Source organism: Hevea brasiliensis, chromosome 12 (assembly GCF_030052815.1).
Source record: "Hevea brasiliensis isolate MT/VB/25A 57/8 chromosome 12, ASM3005281v1, whole genome shotgun sequence".
NCBI classification, from domain to species: domain Eukaryota; kingdom Viridiplantae; phylum Streptophyta; class Magnoliopsida; order Malpighiales; family Euphorbiaceae; genus Hevea; species Hevea brasiliensis.
In genome coordinates this window covers 28,491,354-28,515,177 of record NC_079504.1, presented here as the reverse complement: position 1 = coordinate 28,515,177, position 23,824 = coordinate 28,491,354, and the positions used below count along the sequence as shown (strand labels likewise).

The 23,824-nt window shown below is 30.9% G+C and overlaps 1 long non-coding RNA gene and 1 pseudogene across 1 annotated transcript; both read right to left on the bottom strand.

The window, feature by feature from the left end:
- Nucleotides 1–452: 452 nt before the first annotated feature.
- LOC131171089 (uncharacterized) lies at nt 453–3,096 on the bottom strand. The gene is made up of 3 exons (XR_009141825.1): nt 2,859–3,096; nt 1,349–1,412; nt 453–702 (listed from the first exon to the last, which is right to left on the bottom strand). It is a non-coding gene; the product is annotated as an uncharacterized LOC131171089 (long non-coding RNA).
- Nucleotides 3,097–17,089: 13,993 nt separating this feature from the next.
- LOC131171159 (beta-galactosidase 16-like) lies at nt 17,090–23,137 on the bottom strand (annotated as a pseudogene).
- Between the last annotated feature and the right edge of the window lie 687 nt (nt 23,138–23,824).

The window sequence follows — 23,824 nt, the reverse complement described above, 5'->3', positions numbered from 1 at the left end:
GGCTCAAAGATCTTTATTGTTCAAAGAGATATGTCCAATGTCACACCTTACCCCTCTGTAAGGCATAACATGATCCCGTAGAATACCTAATGAACTACCGAACTTCACCTACCGATAACTCATTAAGTACCCTACAAGGGATTTTAAAACAATTTTCTTATCTTTGACAAGTAGTGAGCATTTCAAATAAGTATTTAAAACATTTAGTTGAAATTAAAACTAATTAATATTTTTGGCCATTTTAGTTTTCCGCAAATTTTATAAAAATTTTGACAGAGTTTCCTCTGTATTTTGAGAAAACCGTTCTTCGAATACCTGTAAAAAGCACTTCTAAAAGTTTTTCTCAACCACTACTTCAATTTCAAACTCAATCTCAATCAATTTCTCAAATTCACAAGTTCAATAATTTCTTCAAAATACTGTCCATCAATATCATTTATTCATATTCCATTCAAGATAAACAATTTATATATTCATCATACTAAAATTTACATTCAGGAAGTCCAAACTAAAATTTATTACAACTTTTATACAAACTTTGTACAAGCTGCTCAAGACCCATGTACATGTCCATACATTTATGTGCAATATATACATCAAAAGAAATATTTACAGTTAGGGTATAAATTATACCCGAAGACTTCAAGCTGATGACTTCACACACCTCAGCAGCTCAGTCTGCTGCTCCTCTAATCTCTGTATCTGCGACAAAGAATAAAGCTATCACGAGTACTAAGACTCGCAGTGCACAATATACTAAAATAATCTTTATGCAAAACTTAAAGCACATTCATTCAAAAATTTGACTAAACATGAAAATTAAATACAATCATGCATTGTAAGATTTTACATGTAAACCAAGTTTATTTCAAAGTATCAAAACACATTTCATAAAACCCACGCTTAAATCATGCAATTCAAACAAATAGAATCTCAATAGCAGAGGCTAAGAGAAATCACATGAATCTCGATAGCCAGAGGCTAAAGAGAAATCATGTCACAAGGCTAGCTAGCTCAAATATATGGATATCCATTCACATCCTCTTCTACTGGCACACCTCAACACTTCTCCAGAGAAGGAATCAAAATTCGAAACTAATTACCCCCACTAGTCGTGCTAGTGAGGTGTTCAAATATATGGTCATGATACTGTGGTTTTAAAACTTATCTTAACAATTTGCTAAACATTGTCATTTCAAATATACACAATAATTTTCACAATTTGAATCAAAACATCATAAGTAAGGTCACAATACTTTCAACAATTCAAAGCAACAATAAAATGCATATTTCATTCATTTAATCAATGAATTTTTTTTTTTAAAGCATAGTAATATTGTGCACAAACCTCAAACGAGTCGTCCTTTAGCCTCGACTCGGTTCCTCGGGTTCCTTCCCGATATTCTTTTCAACTGAAACACACAATTTTACAATGTTTCAGTACTAGAACTTAAAATAAATTCAAAATAAACTTAGCTTCACATTTACCTAACTCTAACGTGTTAAATTCGACGTTCTCGAAATTTTGTGTTTCGGGTTACTATTCACTGCACTATTCAAGTCAAATTATTGACTTTCTAAGGCTTAATAGGTATGGGAACTCCAACTTCACCCACATACCACATTTTGGTCACCAAACTTGTTGGTTTTCGTCATTTGTTTAAAGCTTAGGTCATTTTGGCAAAATTGCCAATTTTCGATTTTGGTTTCCGAAGTTGCACTATTCCATTGGTTGATCTACTGTTGGAATTTGACAAAATTTCCTTCATAGAAAATGTTCCTTATTGTCTTAAGTGTATTCTCATTTTTGGATCACCTCAATCGGAGTTTTGTAGCTCAAGTTATGGCCAAAATAAGTTTACTGTTCACGTGCACTGTTCATACTGCAATTTAGGTGCTGTCAGATTTTTGGTTCAACTTTGGTCAATTGTTTGATCAAGTTAAGTTCATAATTTGGTCTCACTTTCTTCATATGAAATGTTGTACTATGTCTTAGGTTTCCATCGGTTCAAGAATCGCCTAAATCCGAGTTTTCTAGAGAGAGTTATAGCTATCCAAACTTTGCTGCTCAACTAAAAATCTGCAGAATTTCAGTACATAAATTTTAACTTTGCTCGATGATTTGAATGAGTTAATGGCCTAATTTGGGTTGGTGTTCTTCATGAAAGTTTTAGGTCTATATCATATCTAATTGCTGGTAAAATTTCAGGTCAATTTGACCTACCTAGCTCGAGTTATGACCAAATGAACAGTTACTGTTCATTTGGTCAGTTTTGGTGCAGGGCAGCCTGCAATCAATTCACTTTGGTCAATTGTTTTACCAAGTTTTGGTCAGTTTTTGGTCATGGTTCCTTAATGAAAATTGTGCTCTTTTATGTCTATTCATCTCCAATTGGTGGAATATCAATTGGACTTGTAAAATTTGAGTTTTGGTCCTTCAGTGGTTTGGTCATGCTGCCAGCAGCATGACCATTGACCTACGAATTTAGCTAATTTTTCCACCATTCCCATCCAATTTATTTGGTCCTAATTGATCATTATTTCATGTCACAATAGGTTAAACATGCCATTTATGCATTTCTCCAAATTTTAGTCCATAAACCCTAGCATTGAAACCTTAATCTCACTAACTCTTGCATTTAACTACTTCTAATAATTTTAATGTTAATCATTTCACTAAGTAAAGCTTCTAAACTCACTCAATTGCATCATATTCATGCAAACCACACTCCTCTCAAGCTGCCCAAAATTTCAATTTAATTCTTTCCCCATATTTGTTTCATTTAAATCAAGTTATTAGCTCACTTAATTACCTAAACATGCATTTGAATGGAAAAGTAACAATTTAACATACTAACCTTTTGTTAAAGCTTCAAAACCCTATCTTTAATTCTTCTTTCTTCTTGTAATCTCCTTCTTAAGTTGCAATAACAAGCTCTAGGGTGGTTTTTAAGAGAGTTATTTGGATTAAGTGAAGAAAATTAAGCTTAAATGTAAGCTTAAATGGAGGACCATTCATGGAGGAATTTGGGAGGAAAGTGGGGTGGCAAGGAAGAAGAAAATCCTAATTTTTTTCCTTTGGTTTCCTTTACACGTTTTTTTTTTGGCTTATGGAAGACCCTAATTCCCAAATTAAATAATTCAATTTATTACTTTAGTTATGACATCATGCATGATGTCATAACTTTTGACTTTTTTCATTTTCATCTCTTTTTCTTTTTTTTTTCTATTAGTTCTTTAATTTAATTCTCGATTCAAATTTTCTTTTCTCCGATTTTATTTGTGATTAGGTCAGAGTCACTCTCGGGTCAATTGACCAAATTGCCCTCGCCTGCTCATCCCGTTTGCAAATAATCCAATATTTCTTCCGCCCTCGACCTAATTATTTGACCGACTTAACAGTTCTTTTTCATGATTTTCTCTTTTCCACTGTGTTCATAAGGGTCCTAAGGACCGCAGCTTCACTTTTTATGGTTCAAAATTTGAGTTTAAAACGACTTCGCAGTCGTTCCCGAGGAGGTCACTCATCGCTGTGACTCTCGGCTCGTTTAACCTCTTATGTTTTGTTTTTCTTATTTATAGTTAACTAATTAAACATTACTAATTATTTGTGTTTATGGCTTCTCAAGTTGTCTTAAGTGTGGCCCTAATCCCATTAATTGTCCGGACCGACACCGGTCTCCGGAACAGTGAAATATACCAGGCTATATAACGGGGGTGTTACATCCAACATTGTCATTGGAAATGTGTAATGGAATTAATAACCCCTTCGTATTGAATATGCATGGCTCCACACTAAGTAAATGTTGGCGTTAAGGGCAATTTTTTTTTTGAATCAATATGGGTCGGTTTGGTTTCTCAAAAAAAAACTTGTGTTCAATTCTGATCGAACCAATATGCATAAATTCGAATGCTCCGCCCAATTATGCATTTAATTATTTCATTTTTTAATTAAATATTAATATTATGTTTGTAAAAAAAATTACTTTTATATAAATTTGAAATTTAAAGTTAAGTAATTACCATATTAAATTTTATATTAATTTTTATAATAATAAATCTATATATTAAAGTATAGTAGTGGTGGTGGTGATGGTGTGATGGTGGCAGTGGTGGTGGTGGTGGTGGTGGTGGTGGTGGTGTTGGAGTTATATGCTATAAGTTATATAATATGCTATGTTATACTATTTTAAGTAAAGTTATATTATATAAAATTGAAACATAAATTTAAGTAAAATAAATAGAATATTAAAATTGATATTAATTTTCACAATAATAAGTCATGGCATTAAAGTAAATAACATATTAAATTTGATTTAAAAATTGATAGCAGTGGTGTAATGGTGGTGGTGGTGATGGTGGCGGTGCTGGTGGAGTGGTGATGTTAGAGTGGTGGTGGTGGTGGTGGTGTGATAGTGGTGGCAGTGGTGGTGGAGTGGTGGGGGTGGTGGCGGTGATGGAGTAGTGGGGGTGGTGATAGGGTGTTGGTGGTGGTGGTGTTGGTGGAGGTGGTAGTGATAGGGTGTTGGTGGTGCTGGTGGAGTGGTGGGGGTAGTGATAGGGTGATGGTGGTGGTGGAGTGGTGGGGGTTGTGGTGGTGGTGCTGGTGGTAGTGGAGTGATAGTGGAAGTGATGGAGTGGTGGTGGTTGAAATTATTTAATATTTTTTAATTTTAAAAATTATTTATTACTATATATTATTAATTTTGTAAAATTTGTATTTTTTTGTTATGTAAATACAAACTTGGCAAATCACCACCGCTACTAATGCCGCCACTCCACCACCACATCACTAATCCATCACCATCAACACCATCGCTACCATTATCACTCCACCACTACCATCACTATCACTCCACCGCCACCACCACTCCATCACCACCACAACTATCATTACTCCACCACCATTATCACCTCACCACTGCCACTATCATCACTATTACTGCACTGCCGCCACTATTACTCCACCGCCACCACCACCACCACCACCACCACCACCATCACTATACCACGACGACGATGACGATTACCACCACCCCCACCACCACCACTACCACTATCATTCCACCACCACCACCATCACCACTACTATCACTCCACCACCGCTGCCACCACTACTATCACTCCACCACTGCCACCACCACCACCACTCCATCACCACTAGCACTATCATTCTACCACCAACCCCACCACTACTACTATCACTCTACCACTGCTCCATCACCACCACCTCTATTGCCACCACTATCACACTGCCACCACCAACACTATCACTCCACCACCGCCACCGCCACCACGACTCCATCACCACCACCATTATCATTCTACCACTACCACTATCACTCCACCACCACTCCATCACCACCACTACCACCAACTCTGTTGCCACCACTATCACACTACCACCACCACCACTATCACTCCACCACCGTCGCCACCACCACGACTCCATCACCACCACCATTATCATTCTACCACCAACACCACCACTACCACTATCACTCCACCACTACCTCTGTTGCCACCACTATCACACTACCACCACCGCCATTATCATTCTACCACCAACACCACCACTACCACTATCACTCCACCACCACTCCATAACCACCACCACCACGCTATCACCACCACCACCACCTCTGTCACCACTATTACTCCACCACCACCACTCCATCTCCATCACCACAACTACTACCATCACCATCACTCCACCACCACCACCACCACCACCACTATTGCTCTACCACCACCATCACCACCACTACCGCTATCATTCCACTACCACCACCACCACTACCACTATCACACCACCACCACTACTCTATTACCACCACCACCACCACTATCACTCTACCACCACCACCATCACTACCACTCTACCACCCCCATCACCATCACTCTACCACTACCACCATCACTACTACTATCACTCTACCACCACTCCATCACCACCACCACCACCACCTCTGTTGCCACCACTATCACACTACCACCACTACCACTATCACTCCACCACTGCCACCACCACCACTATCACTCCACCACTGCCACCACCACCACGACTCCATCACCACCACCATTATCATTCTACCACCAACACCACCACTACCACTATCACTCCACCACCACTCCATCACCACCACCACCACCACCACCACCTTTGTCACCACTATTACTCCACCACCACTACTCTATCTCCATCACCACAACTATTACCATCACTATCACTCCACCACCACCACCACCACCACTATCGCTCTACCACCACCATCACCACCACTACCACTATCACTCCACCACTACCACCACCACCACCACCACCACTATCACACCACAACTATCACTCCACCACTACCACCACCACCACCACCAACGTTGCCGCCACTATCACACTACCATCACTACTTCAACAACACCACTCCACCACCGCCACTATCACTCCACCACCACTATTAAATAATTTAATATATATTCTTAAATTGATATATATAATTTATATATTGAAATTTATAACGTATTTCAATATTTTATATATTGAAAAAATATAAATATAACTAGTTTGACCGTTACCCTACCCACACTAATCTAGCACCTCCATCATTATCACTCCACCACCACTATTAAATTTCAAACCAATTTTAATATGATAGTTACTTTAATATTAATATTTATTGTTATAATATTTAATTTCATTTTTGAAATGCTATTTACTTCACTCAAATTAATATATATCAAATTTATATCATATTTCAAGTTAAAAAAATAAATATAACTTATAGTATAACTTATCATTAAAAATCAATATCTCTTATCTTATAACAAACATATTATATGTCATAACTTATAGTATACAATATCTCTATATTTGCATATTTTCCATAGCATTAAATCAAAGATATTAATGGGATTGAATAACGCAATTCCCTTGCTTTTGGAGATAGAACCACCATAACTCATCTCTTATCTCTACTCTCTCCCTATTATCATTCTACGGTTTCTCAATTCCAATAGAGCATATAGTGCCATGGCAATAAAATATGGGTTCTATTTCATTGTTGAAGGCAACACCAAGAGGATTGTAAGGCATCTTCATCTTTTTTTTTCTCAAACTATCTTTTACATAATTTTCTTTTACAAACATAATCTCCCTTTGTCTGATTGTCATCTATGTTTTGTACCTCTTATAGAAGGTCCCAAATCATGTGATTGAAATGCTCAATGTATTTAAATTTGACATGGTAACCCTATCTGTTAAGGGTTTGGAAGGTCACTCATGGCAGGTTGCAGTTGGAGTAGATAAGGGTGATGGAAAGTTTTATCTCCAAGGGTGTTGCTGAACTAATTAAACACTACAAATTGAAAGAGAAATTTTGCATCGTATTTAAGGCCATTAGTGAATTAGTGCTTGAGATTTTGATGTTCGATAAATCAGGAGCTGAGATTGACATGGAAATCCACCAATTTGAGAGGTCTTGCAAATTTCTTCAGATGATGATGATGTAATAGGTAGTTCTTTTTCGCATTATCTATAATTTTTTTCAATGGAAACTAGGGAGCAAAAATTCCTTTATTCGCATTATATGTGTATTTTTTTTAACTAAATGTCGTGTCTTTTGTAGAGAACCTAAACAACGATTCTGATTCTGAATCACTTACAATTCAGCCCAACTTTGTGTCTGTGATGAACACCTATGATTGGAAGTATAAAGTGGTATATTTATTTTTCTTTTATAAGTCTTCTATTTTGTGTTATTGACTGGAACAAATAGACATGCTTTCTTTTGCTGCAAAACTTTATTTTTTTAAAACCTAGTGTTTCTTTTTGCTTTCTACTACGCATTTGTTTAAAATAAATTTATCTCTTTGTTGACAATTAAAAAAAAAAAACTAAACTTTGCTACTGGGTGACTTTCAAATATTGTTGTTAATCTGTTTACTGGTTTTGATCATATACCAAAAGTAAATGTTAAATCCCAGAGGAAATTCCCAAAAACTTATATTTATTATTTTCACATTCCATATTTACAACATTATCTATTCTAAAACTAATACATCACTCATATTTTTTGCTTCTGTTATTTACTAGAATATTCCAATACAATTTGCAAAGGAATTCCTTGGCTTGGGTGACATGTTGGTTGACATACATGGAACTGTTGGTAAAAAATGGATAGTTCATTATGTCACTCGGTTTAGTAAAGATGGAGTGTTCAAGAAGGCCAAATTTGAAAAGGGTTGGAATGTGTTTGTGCATGAAAACCAGTTGGCAGAAGATGATGAGGTGGACTTTATGTTGGATGTGGCTGCTAATGATGATAGGGTTATTTTCAATACTGTAATTACAAGATCTGGGTAGTATCTTCAAGTGCGTTTAAACTATCTTATTTTGGCCTTGTATGTTTTCTTTGCTTGGCTAAGGGACAATAGGGTTATTTTAGTTGGATGTGATGGGTTTTTAAACTATCTTTCATAAGACATTATGCTCTGTTTTCCTTTGTTTTTTAATATCAATGTCAAACATTATAAATAACTATTGTTGTTGCTTCTAATGTTCTTCCTTTTCTTTTATAACCAGATAATCCATTGCTTATGTTAGTAAAGCATAATAATTGAAAAACTATAATTTTTCTACTTATTTACTATAAAGCACCAAGAGCACCATCTGCTTATTGGGCATTTTATCAGCATTTCTTTATCTAATTTGAAAGTGGTGTTAAATATCTCCTGAAGCAAAGATTGTAGAAGAATACTGAACTAAAGCCTAGCATAAAAGGCACATAAAACAACAACCACAACCAGGTAAACCACCATAATTTTAAAACAACCCAATAGAGCACACCAAATGCAACCAACAATAACAGAGACTCGACCAAATTAGAAGAAGCAAGTACACACCAACAAGCTGACATGATGAGAAAAGCAAACAAGTGGATGACAAACAACCTAAGGACACTTGACAAAAAATAGATAAAACAATCTCATAACCATAGAATGAATAAGCCAACACAATCAACAAAACAACTTTTTCGTGATCTGTTTCTCATAAGCATACTCATTAAAATAGAATCAATATATCCACCACAATGAATGTCCATTGCAAGTCTAGCATGCATGCACATTAAACTAAGCTAAAAACCCTATATGAGATCTACTTTACTCTAGCCACCAACGTGTCTTATTAAATCTCATGTTAAACAATGAAACATTCATTCCCAATGTAAAAGTCTCCACGTTCAACATATATATATGGAGATTAACTGAGTTTAGTGGTAGCAATCTAAGTACATTTATTAGCTCAATTCTTTCCCATGGATACAACACCACAAAGAAGGATTATGAGGTCCATTAACTTGCCTGCATCTCTTGCAACGCTGGAAACAATGTACAATAGCACTAAGCAATAGTTGGAAGAGCTAAAAACTAAAGTGAATCAGCTACTGAAAAGATTGGTTCTTGATCTAGGTAAGGAATACATCACTGCCACCTTATTGGATGAGCCACCACTCTTGAAGTCTTATGATATCTTCCTTAAGTTGCCTCAAACAAATGGAAATACAACAAACTATGACAACAATGTTATTGTCATCTCTGATACCTCAGCATCTGCTCAATCATTACTTGGTGTTGAGTCATTACCTCATGCTGAATAAAGAATGTGTCAAGTTGGTGTCTTGTGTGAAGCTATGGAAATGATTTATTTTCTAGTTCTATGTTTCGTGGATATATTTTGTTATCTATGGTTATGCTTAAAAAATTAGCTTGTTATCTTGTTTATCTTATTCCCTTGTCATGTTTCTCTATTATCATGTTTCATTTGTGTTGTTTTTGTGTTTACTTTTTTGTTAATGAAGAGCTATGTTCCATTTTGTGTTAAATAATGTCTTATTTTACTCAAACATGAAAAATGATTATGTTTTATAAAGATAAAGATTTGAAACTCTAAATGTTATATGTAAATATAAAACTAAGACCTTAAAATCTAAAAGCTATAGCCCTCCATGATTCAACAAGAAGGGTTAGTAAGGCCATCCTTCAAATATATTCGGTAATTTTGTTTTAGGACTCCATGATCCTCATGCAACTATTTCATGGGAAATCAAGGCTCCTATTCATACACCCAAGAACCACATGCTAGACTTTTCTCATATTGCTTTCTCCTCAGTAAATAGGAAAGCTAATTTAGTTGCAATATACGTGGCTATCATATTTTTTTTTTACAATTGTTGTCCTTGTAACTTGCTTCATTTTATGCAAGCAATTTTGAATTGTCGTATAATCTCCTATGCTTCTTTGGCATTGTAATTCAAATCATTTTGATTGTAAAAAAAATAAAGAAACACAATTTGCAAAATTTTTGCAGATATTTTAAATTTAAGGAAGTCATACCACAATTAAATATTTATAGAAAATGAGAAAATATCATGACAAAATCTTTAATCCACCAAAACAATTTCATAATTTAAATATACTAATATATACATTAGGCTTTAAGATAACACATCAAAAGGGTAATCACTTCAGTTTTTTCCAGTCACTATAAACTACATCAAGTAACATTCGAATAAAACCCCCAAAATGATCCCAGCAATAAATCCGTAGAAAAAAGCAATATAATCCAAATTTTTGGACTCTATATTTCTTAACTGTAGATTACTTATTGAAGGAGATTCTTCACGTGGGTCTTCCTTTCTAAACGTTAAGGGTTTCTTTGACTCCATATTGATTGTCGAAAGATATTGTTGACATGGCTCTTCATTACCCAAAGTTGTTGAGATTCCAGATGAAGCAATAAGAGACATTCCATCACCATCACGATATGAATTCATAGGCAGATTGTTAGCATGATTGAATGCATGCAAGGCCTTCTCCATTGTGTCATATGATTTGTACAAGCTCCTGCTTACACCAATAATAAGTTGGGCGCATTCTTGCCATGAGGTGTAAATCCCAGGTTGAAGACCATGGAAGACAACATGAAATTTTTCTTTTCTTCTATTGCTTGTGACCCTCATATTTTGAGAGTACAGCAGGATATGAAAGTTTGATGAATGGAAGAATGAAGGTTATTCATCTCCATAAGCCATGAAGTAGGTTATAGTCATAAAGAGTTTTCATGGAAACTTTCAATTTTTAGAGTTCTAACAGTTGCAAACATCTTAATTTGACATTGAAAAATATTGTTTGGTGAGTAGATATTAAATAAACAGACTTTATAGTCAAGTGGCTTATAAATGAGCTAAATGGCTCACAAGTCACCCTAAATGGCTTATATCTTAAAAGGGTAAAATGGTAATAAATTTCAATTTAATTACCAATATGCCATTTTGAGCTAGCTCAATTTGAGTTGTGTAGCATTTTTGTTTAATATATTTCTTCAAACTTTAAAAATTTACAAAATATTTTACAGAAAAAGTTCAGAATTTACTCTAAAAATTAAAAAAAATTCCCAAATTTATTTTGATGTAAATTTAAAAATGTTCAGTATCTCACAAAAAGCAAAGCACATGTTAGAGTGTATATGGGAAATTGACAAGGCAGTGACCTCCAACCAACTAGCAGAGCAATGGACACCAAATATAATTGCGTGGGGGCAAAATCTTAATTAAGATGTGGGCTTCCAGCTGTAGCTGTTGCTTTGCTTTGGATATTTCCATAATTTGGACATAGCTGAGCTGTATTCATTCTTTTGCAATTCTCCAAAATATAATATTTAATTTAGTCTATTTGAAAGTTAATGTATATATATATTTCAATTTTCATATTTAAAATCTATTAAAAAATCAAATTCAAACTAAAGTTTCGCTTATTTTGTAAAAATTAATTTTCTAGAAAATATTTTTCATATTTTCTAGTATTTGATATACTTAGAAATGGGTTAATAAAAAAATATTTTTTAATTAAAAAGAAAACTAAATTTTTTAAGGAAAATAACTTTTTATTTTTAAAAAAGACAAATATTTTTTAAACTTGACAATTTTATTAAAATATAAAAATATTTATATATGTATTATATAAATATATAATATTAATTTAAAATTACAGCAATACATGTAAGATTTTGTCAAGTAATTAATATTACATATAGGCCAAAATCAATTCCTTTTTATTTTTTTATTAATTTAATTTCAATTAGGGCCCTAACTCAATTTTTTTATTCTAAATTTTTACAATTCTCATATATATATATATATATATATATATATATCCCAGACAAAAGTTTCTTGCATTATTGGAATGGCATGGAAAGAAAATAAAAAAATTCAACCATACAGGACTGAAATAAATGTGTTTGCTTGGGACAAGAGAATGTGCTAAAAGCAAGATAAGGGCAAAAAACAGCTCTCAGCCATCACCTTCACCTGTATATACTTTCATGCCATGTTCATACCTTTTTTTTTTTTTGCTCTTAATAGAATGGATGCACAATGAATTTAATAATAATTAATAAATTATACAGTAAAATATAACGATTTCTCTTTTCCATCATAAAACTGAACAAGTTTAGAATAATTTTAAAATATGTAGACAGAGATATTCAAACTCTAAACTTCTCTATCCCTATATCTTCAAGATTAAAAAAAAAAAAAAAAAAAACTATTTAAACTACTCCATGATTAGCACCTCTATTCACACTTTCTTTTATCACTTTTTTTTTTTTAATTCAATGGAAGTTAAATAGACCGAATAATAATAGATTAGCTGCATAATGACAGATAAACATCTCCCTTTATCAGCATTAAATTGAATTATTTATATAAGAAAACTTCTTATTTGCTCCGATCTCTCCATATAAAAATTCACAGTTCTATCTTCACTGCAGTAAGGGTGCCAAAAACCCCATCACAAAAAGAAAAAAGATGAATTATCTTATAATAAGTAAATGAGGAGATTCAAATTTGAGACCTCCTACTTCTTATACATTAAAGATGAAGAAAGACCAACCATAATACCCCTTACATGAATTCAACCATCTAATGCTCCATATTGCCTCTCTCTTTCTCTCTCTTTTTTTTTGGGTACATTAGGAAATTTTTTATGTCCATTTTATGATCCACATAAAATTAATCATTTTGAGATTTATGAATATCCCTCCTAATAATAGTTTTTCCAAAAATCGAATATGAATTCTCTTCATATGAGCATAGTTAGTTTTATTACTCTACCCAATATTTATTGGTGCCTCTTTCTTTCTCTTTGATATTAGCAAAGGAATATTCAATCCCGGACATAAATTCATATCTCATGTCGTCATTACCTTAAGTTAGTCTTCAAGAACAAGAGATTATGAAAATGGTTAGTTAAATGGTTGTTGTCGGCTGTTGAAAATTGATAATTAATTAGGAATCAAATGTTAATAATTAAACAGTTAAATTTTAATTATAAATTATAAATTTCAATTTTTGATATTATAATTATAATTTTAAATTATTAATAGTTGATTTATTAAAATTTATTTTAAAAATGAAGTCTATGTATAAATTTAATAGTTGAAAATCTAAATATCAAAAATTGATCTCACTTGTTCAATTGAAAAGATTCATTATCTGCTTACTTGAAATCTATTTATATTATAAAACAAACCATGTTTTCTCTAAAAGTGGTCACATGACATTTTTTAAGGAAAATTTAGTTTATTAATTAATATTATTATATTGATATTATAATTTTTTTTATTTAATCAAATATGTTAAATTTATAATTTTAAAAAATAAAATAATAAATTGCATTAAATAACCATTAATTTTTTAATTTATGCTGTTATTTAATAAAAGTGATAAAAATATAATTTTATTAAAAAATTAAATTAGATATGTAAAAATTAAAAATAAAGTACTCTATATATTATTTTCTTATATTATTTAGTTTTTATTCATCTATTTCAATAATAAAATAAATATGATATAATAAATAAAAATATATAAAATTATATTTTTATTTTAATAATAAAATAAATTATATGAATAATAAATTAATGACTATATATTTATTTTAATAACAAAATAAATTATATATATATATATATATTCTTATTATATATCACTAGCAGTAATTAAATAAAGTTTTACTAAACTCTTAAAATACATTACTTATCATCAATTACCGGTTATCAATTGTTAACTAATAGAATAATTATCAATTATCAGTAATCAACTAACAAAATATCTATCAATTATTAATTATGAGTTATGGTTAAATCAAATAGGCTCTACTACCTTTATTGACATATTACTGGATTTTTAAAGTTATATTCCTAAGGTTTTGGTATTTCAGTTTTAAAGTAGCTGGCCATCATGTTTAGGTGTTGAGTTTAATTGGGATTTAATTATAATTACTAATTAGTTAGTAATGGGGTTAGTAATGGTCTTGTTTGAAAGCAACAAGCCAACAATCATGATAACTTTTTTTTTTTTTATTGAAATTAACAATCATAATCATATAAACAGTAACTTTAGTTGGTGTTTGAGGGCCGTTGAGCTGTATTGAAAAAAGAAAAAAACGTTTCAATCAATAAAAATTCTCTACCTTCCTCAAATGTTGTCCATTAAGATGAAGGCTTTGAGGCTGTGAGAAGCTGTAGAAAGTGAAGAGGATTTTTTTTTAATTCAAACACCAGAGACTTATGTACCAAAACACTTAAATTGATGAATTTTATAAAAAAATAATAAAAAAATTTATTTAAAAAGAAATTAAGAAATAAAAATAATTATTTTAATTAAATATAATACTTAAATATATATATATATATATATATATATATATATATATATATATATATATATATATATATATATATATATTTTAAATTGTTAGCAAATAAAGTAAGCTTAATTATAATAAATTAAAAGTTAAACTAAAGCAAATTAGAGTTTATTAATTATTTTTGCTTTTTATTATTTAAATTTTACATGCTCATATAATTTAAAATAGTTGCTTTGAATTACATTTTTCCTTCATATAATTTAAAACGAATTGAGTCATATATTTAAGCATACAGCAATCTCATATAGTGTAAAACATTTAAAACCCATATGTTTAAGAAATCCACAATCCACTCCAAAAGTTTCTTTCCTTGTTTGATTAGGTTAAAGAAAATAAGAATCATAAAACACGTCCATTTCGTTAATGGCAATGTGAAATTAAAATATAGAAAAACCTAAAAAAAAAAAAAATTATTAAGTACATCTACACCTTTACCTATAAAGGTATGAGTACCATTTTTTTTTAAATTCACAGTTCATCTGCTTTTTCTAATTAGTACTCAGTATACTTATTCTTATAATTTGCCAAAATTTTCAGTCCTTATGTTCAAGTTTTACTTGAATAGAAGCCATGGGAGAGAATGAGATAAATTTTATAATCCAACTCTAAACTTTGTCTTATATTTTATTTTTATCTTTTAACTTCAATTTATTACTAATAAATCTCTAAACTTTAATTTTATTTTACAAAAAATTCTTCTAACCTATAATATGGCAAATTTTTAGATTAAAAAAATTTCTCTAAAGTATAGTATAATATTTATAAATATAATTTTAACACTTTTTATTCTAAATTTTCAAAAAATAAATTATTGTAATACCATTAATATTTTTATGATAAATCCAGGTAGATAATGATTGAAATAGATAATATTTTTTAAGTGTGAAGAAAAAAAATAAAAAATATAATTTCATTGTTTTTTTACTTAGAAACCTGCAATACAAGATTAAAGAGATTTTTATGAAATAAAATTAAAGTTTAAAATTTTTTTAATAATAAATTAAAATTAAAAAATGAAAGTAAAATATAAAAATAAAATTTAAAAATTAGAAAATGAGTGAAGACCACATATGGTGCAAACTAATTAAGCACCACTAATTTTCATCAGAAGTTGAGTACACATGTTTTCTACATTTGTCCTAATCAAACTGAGTGGGGCTATCACTTATGTGATGTTGCAATTTTTAATATTTTAAAAGATTCACAACCCTATTTTTTTTTGTCTTTTCTTTTTCAGATATATCACCTTTTTCTCTGTAATGGATCTTTGGGATCAGAAAAATAGCATTGCATGGGTGACTTATCCTATCCTTCTCTCTTATCATGTGTTATAAAGACAAAGATACACCCTCTATTTGTTTATTTATTTGAAGGAGTAGTTGCTGCTGGTAGAAATTATTGGTAGATGGCATTCCTTTAAGGCTAAAATATTGAGCAATTTGATGGTTGGCCCATTTATCTACCATTCCATTAAGCAATTTCCTGTCAACTGTATTTCTAATTCTCTAATTTTTCTGTTTTGGGAAGTTGGTAGAAACATTCATTACTCCTTATGAAAGCAATGTAGTTTTGTTATAAAGATTAATTAAATTAATATGTCAATTTATACCATACTTTTTTTATTTTAATATTTCTAATTTTCTTAATTCTTTATTTTATTTTTTAATTAATGACTTGTTTATAATTAAACTAAAAAGTAAATTTAATGTATAATATATGAAAAATATAGTATTAATAACCTTTAAATTAGTGTTATTAAAATTATTTTTAGAATTGTGAGATTTTAAATTCGACTTTCAATTAGCGTGAATTATAAAAAAAAAAAAAAAAAAAAAGCTAACATAGTTTTGCAGTCCATGTTGGATTACTTTTTCATTTAGATTCCAATTATTTTACAAAAAATATTTATTTTATATTTTTTAGTGTTTGGTGTACTCAGAAAAATAGATTAATGAAAAATATTTTTTTAATTAAAGAGAAAATTAAATTACTTTTAAGAAAAATAATTTAATTTTTTTAAGAAAAATCTATTTTTTATTTTTTAAATTTTGATAATCTTATTAAAATATAAAAATATTTATACATATATAAAATAAACACGTAATATTAATTTAATATTATAACTAAATAATATAAAATTTATATATAAATTATTTTTCACCGAACAAATAAAACCTTAATTTCCTTTCCTTAGTTCAACTTCTTTCTTGAGAATTCTGGTCCACTTTGTTTTGGGCCCAGTCCAATAATGTTGAATCCAATTAAGCACATGAAATGTTGATGTTTCACACAATGAAATTAGCAATGAAGAACTAACATTAGTAAGTGACCATCAAAAGTTTTTCAAATTAATTTCCTGAATTTCCAATTGAATAAAATCAGTGAAGGACAATGTCTCCTTTGATTCTAATAAACTAAAATCTGTAAATGGGTTACAGAAAATTAATTTCTTTAAAATGAAATTTAAATGCACACAAGCATTATCCTCAAGAAGAAAGGAAAAAAATTGCATAAAGGTAATCCTAAATCATTCCAGCTAAGGAATGGTATGAGATTTGCTGCTCTTATCTGCATTCTGCAACAACCAGCAAAGATTTTTCATTGGCTGAACATGGATCACCACCAAAATATCCGGTTGATACAGGAATTGAACAATTCATTTTCCCCAGACATGCCTGGAAAGTTATAGCAGAATAGGCAATCACAAGTCAGCAAAGAAATAGTAAATCTGGTGAGAATTACAATTGATTCAATTATGACATAAGGGAGTGAAAGAAAGGACTCATCACCTTTTCAACAATGGCTTTTGAAGAATAGGAATGACAATTGCCAACTGCATAAGTAGCAGTACAGTTACCAAGTGGAGTTCCATAGCTTGCAAATGCAATATTGGAAATCTTGCTATTTGAAGGGCAACCCAACTGAACTATTGGTCTTCTGCTCTTTATCTTCATATATGCTTTAGTTTTCTGATCATATCCTACCCATGAAGATACAGGGGGAAGATGAGAAGTAGTCACATAACTGCATACTTGTGAGATTGAGGCAGTGTCCACTGAGATTTGCAGGGGATTCCCACCCACTTCTTCCAAGAGAACTAACAGGTTTCCTGTAGGTTTGAGGAAAGATCGTGGCACATTGTACCTATAAGTAGCAAAATTCAGTCAGATAACAAATTAGTGGCTAAAAAAGCCAAAATGTACAGCCTTCAGGTTTTATAAATTATGCACCATATTTGTGAAGATCCATCTGGTGAGCGATATGAGGGCCAATATCTTCCAATGCTGTAGCCGTTAACCCAAGCTTCACCCTTTCCCATGGAACCAAGGTTTACAGCAACCGGCACATCTCCTGGAGGTGCATTAAACAATGCCTGCCACACAGGCAACCCACTAGATTAGAGATCAAAAGAGTCTAGTTAAACAACAAGATTTGAGCCTGCAGATTTAGCATAATGGTTGGAATGCTTCTCAACATGGGCAGAAATACTAATGGAGCATTAGTACCTTATACCATGTCAGTGGACTTTGAGCATTGGAAAACTTTGCCCACTGGATTCGGCTTGAGCCTTGTTCTGTGTAAATTTGCAACTTCTCACCCAGTAATCCTGCCTGCTTCAAATGATAACTAGTAAAGAATGTAGAACCAGGAACGTTTAGGGATTATTAGGACAAGAGAATCTTGAGTTGGTGTGCAAAAAACAATACCTGATATCCCCATGAATAGTTGGTAAAATTCTTATTACCCTGATTATCTTGAATCGTTACTCTCCTTAGTCCAGCAGCCCTTCTCTCCATATGTGCTCCTGAATCCTTTAAACCAGAAGTGGATAAAATTTGAATTGAGCAGAAAGTTTATTTCGTAAATTGCATGAATAGATTTGAATTAAACCCTAACATCAAAATTGCTCAAATAAGGTTATGATGTGCAAAATTTGGAGAGGCATGAGATTTGATAGTACCGGCAATCCAACCATCACACTTAGCAAGGAAACATTGTTAATCCCTGCACTCAAAGATACTGTGCTCTGCAGGTTGAACTCTGGGTTTTTATGACTTCCTTGAGCATATCCTACGGGGGAAAAAAAAAAAAGAATTCTGCTTAAATCCTGCTGAGATTTGACACGGTAGCCAAGCAAACAATGTACAAACAAACCCACCTACTGCTTGACCATTGACAAATGCATGCAGAACATGGCCAAGAGATCCCACATTCAGTACTGCTTTGGTATCGGATGATTCTTGCTGAAATCTATTAACCAAAAGAAAAAGAATAAAAAAAAAATTACAAAAGCAATCCCTTAAAACTAATATAAATTCTTTATTTATGTGAGAAAATTGAATATTAAATATGGTGACTGTGATCATTTGTGGCTTTACCTGAAAGTGTACCAAAGATAATCAGAAGCATCTTTGGTAGCACTCATTTGCTCCAATAGAGTTTCTGATTTTATTGAGGTTTCATCAAAGTTGACAATAGCTTCATGGAATTCTTCCCACGTTTGTGCACCATCCAGCAAACTGTTTCTTACCATACTTCTTGTAGTGTACTGAGTGCTTACCTGCTTCAAGACATTTTGCAAGAAGCAGACCATTGAGGTGACGGGTAAATGCAAGAAAAAACTGCAACATATTTCCTCTGAAACCAAATAATTAATTAATTAAAGGGCGTTCCTAGTACTTGAGAGTTTCTGCTTTATCATTAATTTACAAAGAGACTGCAGATAACGCAGATTTGACATGCCTTGGCAGTATTGAAGGCAACATTTTTGCAGTCAGGTAAGATGCTTATAGATTTTGGAGGCAGATCATATGAAGCATTTTGGAATTGCACAGAAGCACTATTTTCTGTGTCACTGTTGACCAGAAAGGCTGCACATTCTCCTGCTTGTCCAGTAAACACATAGGCCTGCACATAAACAATTAAATTATTAACATTTTAAACCAATTAATTAAAAGAAAAGAAAGTTCGCGTTCTTCCCAGCTCTCGGTGTCCTTACCTGTTGCTGCTGGCTTAGAGAGATGTTCATTTGCACTCCTGAAAGTAAAGGAGTTAAACTCAGCTTAATTGCAGCATGCAGTTCCTTTAGATGACCCCATTTAGGCTGCCTTATCAATCCTAAAATCATCATTAAGTGTGTTCATTAGTAAACAGAAAAATTAGCATTAAGATAAAAGGCACAAAAGTTGATACAGAGAACACATACCATACTCATCAAGGGGTGCCAGATCATAATAGCTAGCTGGAATAAACTCAGAAGCTGTCCTTCCAAAATTGGTTCCCCCATGATACTGAAATTTTTTTACACCAAAATGGCTCAACAGAAATGTCATATAATTTATTGTGAAAAAACTATGATTTACCATGTAATAGTTGACAAAGCTTCCATTCTTTGCAATGATGAATAGGGTAACATGAAATGCAATGTCCTCCACAGCTCTCTTGCGTATATTCTCGCCATTTATTACATACCTATGAGAAAAAAGTGATGCAATAAGGTAGGATTTGAATAGTCTTATGATTACAGAATAATTATTGTTTACTTCTATATTTTTCAATATTGTATCATACTAGCTAATTTAAAAGATATTTATTTTATATAATAATTATTAGCCATTTATTTAAAATTATAAAATTGTAATTCCATGAAATAGTACTCAATTTTAAATTTAAATCAAATCTAGAAAAAGCTAATCAATATTGAATAATAGTTTTATTCTCATTCTATTCCATTATACTAAATTCATCCATCAATAATTAAATCAACACACAAACACATATATTTAATTTAACTTTAATTAAAATTTGAATTTAAACTAAATTTATTTTTACCAAATAAATACAAAAATTTATTAAATTTGAACTGAATTGGGCTTAAGAAGTGGTACATATGCATACCGAGTAGTCCAATTCTCAGTCCAAATTGCAGGCTTATTGGGCGAGTTAGGCCCGACAAATGTCTCTCCACATCTCATTCCGTTGCATGCATTTATCTGAAATGTCAAAAGCCCAATTCATGTGTACGTTCATATGATCCAATCTTATAAAGACAGATTAAAAAAAAGGAAAAAATATATGATTTTTGAGATTTTCTTTTTTACACTTAAGATTTTGTGTTATTTTACCATTAGCATTTGAAGATAAAATTGATAATGTTCCTATACTTTTAAGAGAGCGCGGCAAATGAATCTCACATATTTGACTGAATGTCATCAAAAAAGAAAATAAAATATGCTAACATTTATATTTATTGTAAGAAAATTGATAGGTAAATTATTATATAAATAAATGGGATTTCATTTTTTGGGCAATTTAAATTTACAAGAAGATTTATTATATCAATATACAGTGATACTATTTAGTAATTTTATTCGTAATGGCTAATAATGTAATACTACAGATCCATTAGTGCAAAACAAAAAAAAAACCTCAAATCACAAGCACTAAAGTGTGCTTTTCTCTAAAAAAAATATTTTTTATTTAAAAAAAGTACTTATAGTAAGCCATTTTAATTCATGAAAATTCTTACAAGAGCTGCACTACTTTAATCACAAGCATAAGAAACTATAATAATTTATAAAAATTAAAAAAAAAAAAAAGAATGGCCTTTTACCACAGGATCAGGAGCATCGTTTTGTTTGCACATAACCCATGGCACTCCAGTGTTAAGCGCAACAGCCATTTGGGCAGCCCATTGAACATATTTTGGCCCTTCCTCACCATATGATTTTTCCACCGTTCCATACTCATTTTCAATCTACTTAATTATATGCACATAAGAAAATGAAAAATTAATTAAAACCCAATTATTTCTCAATATATTTATATATATTAATCTGAAATTGAACCTGTGATAATATAATTGGGCCTCCTTGTGAAGCATATATATTGTTGTTGTAAAATTTTGCATCTGAACCTTGAAAGGCTCATTATCTGATCTATAAACAATGCCTGAGATGTCATGCAGCCAGAATGGTAGCCCTCTGCAACAATTCCATGATCATACATATCTTGTCATTTATTTTTCCTGAAATTAGTTTAGTACGTGCTTTGTAAAATGACTTAATATTCAATTTTATCCCTGTATTTATTGATAGTATTTAATTTAATTTATTTTCAATTTTTTTTCTAAATTAGATAATAAATTTTAATTTTAAACTCAATTTAATCTAAAAATAAAAAAATTAAGAAATTAAGATTTTTAATTTTTAAATTAAATCAAGAAATTTAGTTTAAAATTTTAATTTTAGAATTTAATTGAACTTAAATTATAACTTCTGAATTAATTTAAAAAAATTGAAAATATGCTAAAATGAATATGATAAAATTGAACATTTAACGTTTATAAAATATAATATTATAATAAAAAATATTTTCGATTAGTTTTAATTAAATTAGGAAGTGTGTTTTACCCGTAGGACCATTCAGCCTCAATAAAGGGTCCAATCCTAAGACAAACGTAGAGGCCTTGCGCTTGGACTTCCTTAATAAATCTTACAATGTCACGTCTTCCACTGAAATCATACTGCATTTGTAATTGAATACAAAACTATATTAATTCACTGAGCAGAAAATCAAGATTTTAAAATTTGAAAATCTGCCTCTTTAAAAATTACAATTGTAAAAGGAAAAAAAAATAATGAATAAGTTATAGGGTAAAATATACTTTAGTACCCTGTACTTTAGTCTTTTAGTATTAAAGATATGTATTTTGTTTTGTTTCAATTAAAGATAAAAATTTTAGTTCCTTTTATTCATAAGAATTTTAGTTCCTTTTATTCATGAGGACAAATACCTAACAGTATTAAATAATGCTAATGTTATATGCTAATGTGATGTTATGCATGATTTAGTGATGACATGTCTTACCACGGCAATATCATGTCATACATGAGTGTTACGTCAACTTCGTGTCATTAAATTTTATGTCATAATTTATTTTATCATATAAGTGTAAAAAAAATGAAAGTACAAGTCTTATAGTACAATTTAAGACACATACTTTCAACTCTTTGTAATTAGGTAACAAAATGATTTATGACGTAAAATTTGATAATATAGTGCTGACATAGTGTCATGTATGATGTGGCATTGACGTGGCATGTCACATCATTACCACCTAATGCATAGTACATCAGTTTCATTTAATATTATTAGTAATTTGTCTTTTACGATGTATTCTTAATTGAAACAAAATAAAATATATACTCTTAATACTAAAAGAGCCAAAATACAAGATATTAAAGTATACTTTGCCTTAAGTTATACGTGCACGTACCTGACCAGGCTGTGGCTCGTGGAGTTTCGAAAATACGTAGGTGTCTATCACATCCAGACCTCCTTCCTTGGCTTTAGCTATCAAAGATGACCACATCTGCCATTGCAAAAGTTCTTATTTTTAAAAATAGAATAATACAACAATGCTATTATTGATTTTGAACTCTAAATATAACGTGTGGTATTGTTTCTGAAATCACTTTTCAAGAATATATATATATATATATATATATATATATATATATATATATATATATATTATTTTTTCTCAACAGTAAAAAATGTATAGTTCATCAAATGATCATTAATTAATTGAGAATCCTTTGATTAATTTTTTTATGTATTTAAAAATGGTGATGCAGTGAAATCCCCGCAATGTAACTCCAACCATGTATTATATAGTATAGAACAAAACTTAATTAATTTTACAGAGATCCAGTTTCTGTGTTATTATAACTGGTATATTTCTTGTACTGATCGTCAATTCATATTGTACTACATCACAACCATTGAATTCCAACCTGTTAAGAGCTGGAACTCAAAGTGCATTTAAGAATAAAAATAAAACTAATTAAATATTTTTTAAAAAATAATGTTCACTATTAAAAGAGTGTAAATTTTATTAGAAACTTATTAAATGAGTGATATATAACTTTAATCATTGAAGATTAAAGTACTAATAAATATATTAATTATTAAGATATATATATCTTAATAATTAATATATTTATTAGTACTTTAATCTTCAATGAAGATATATCTTAATAATTAATATATTTATTAG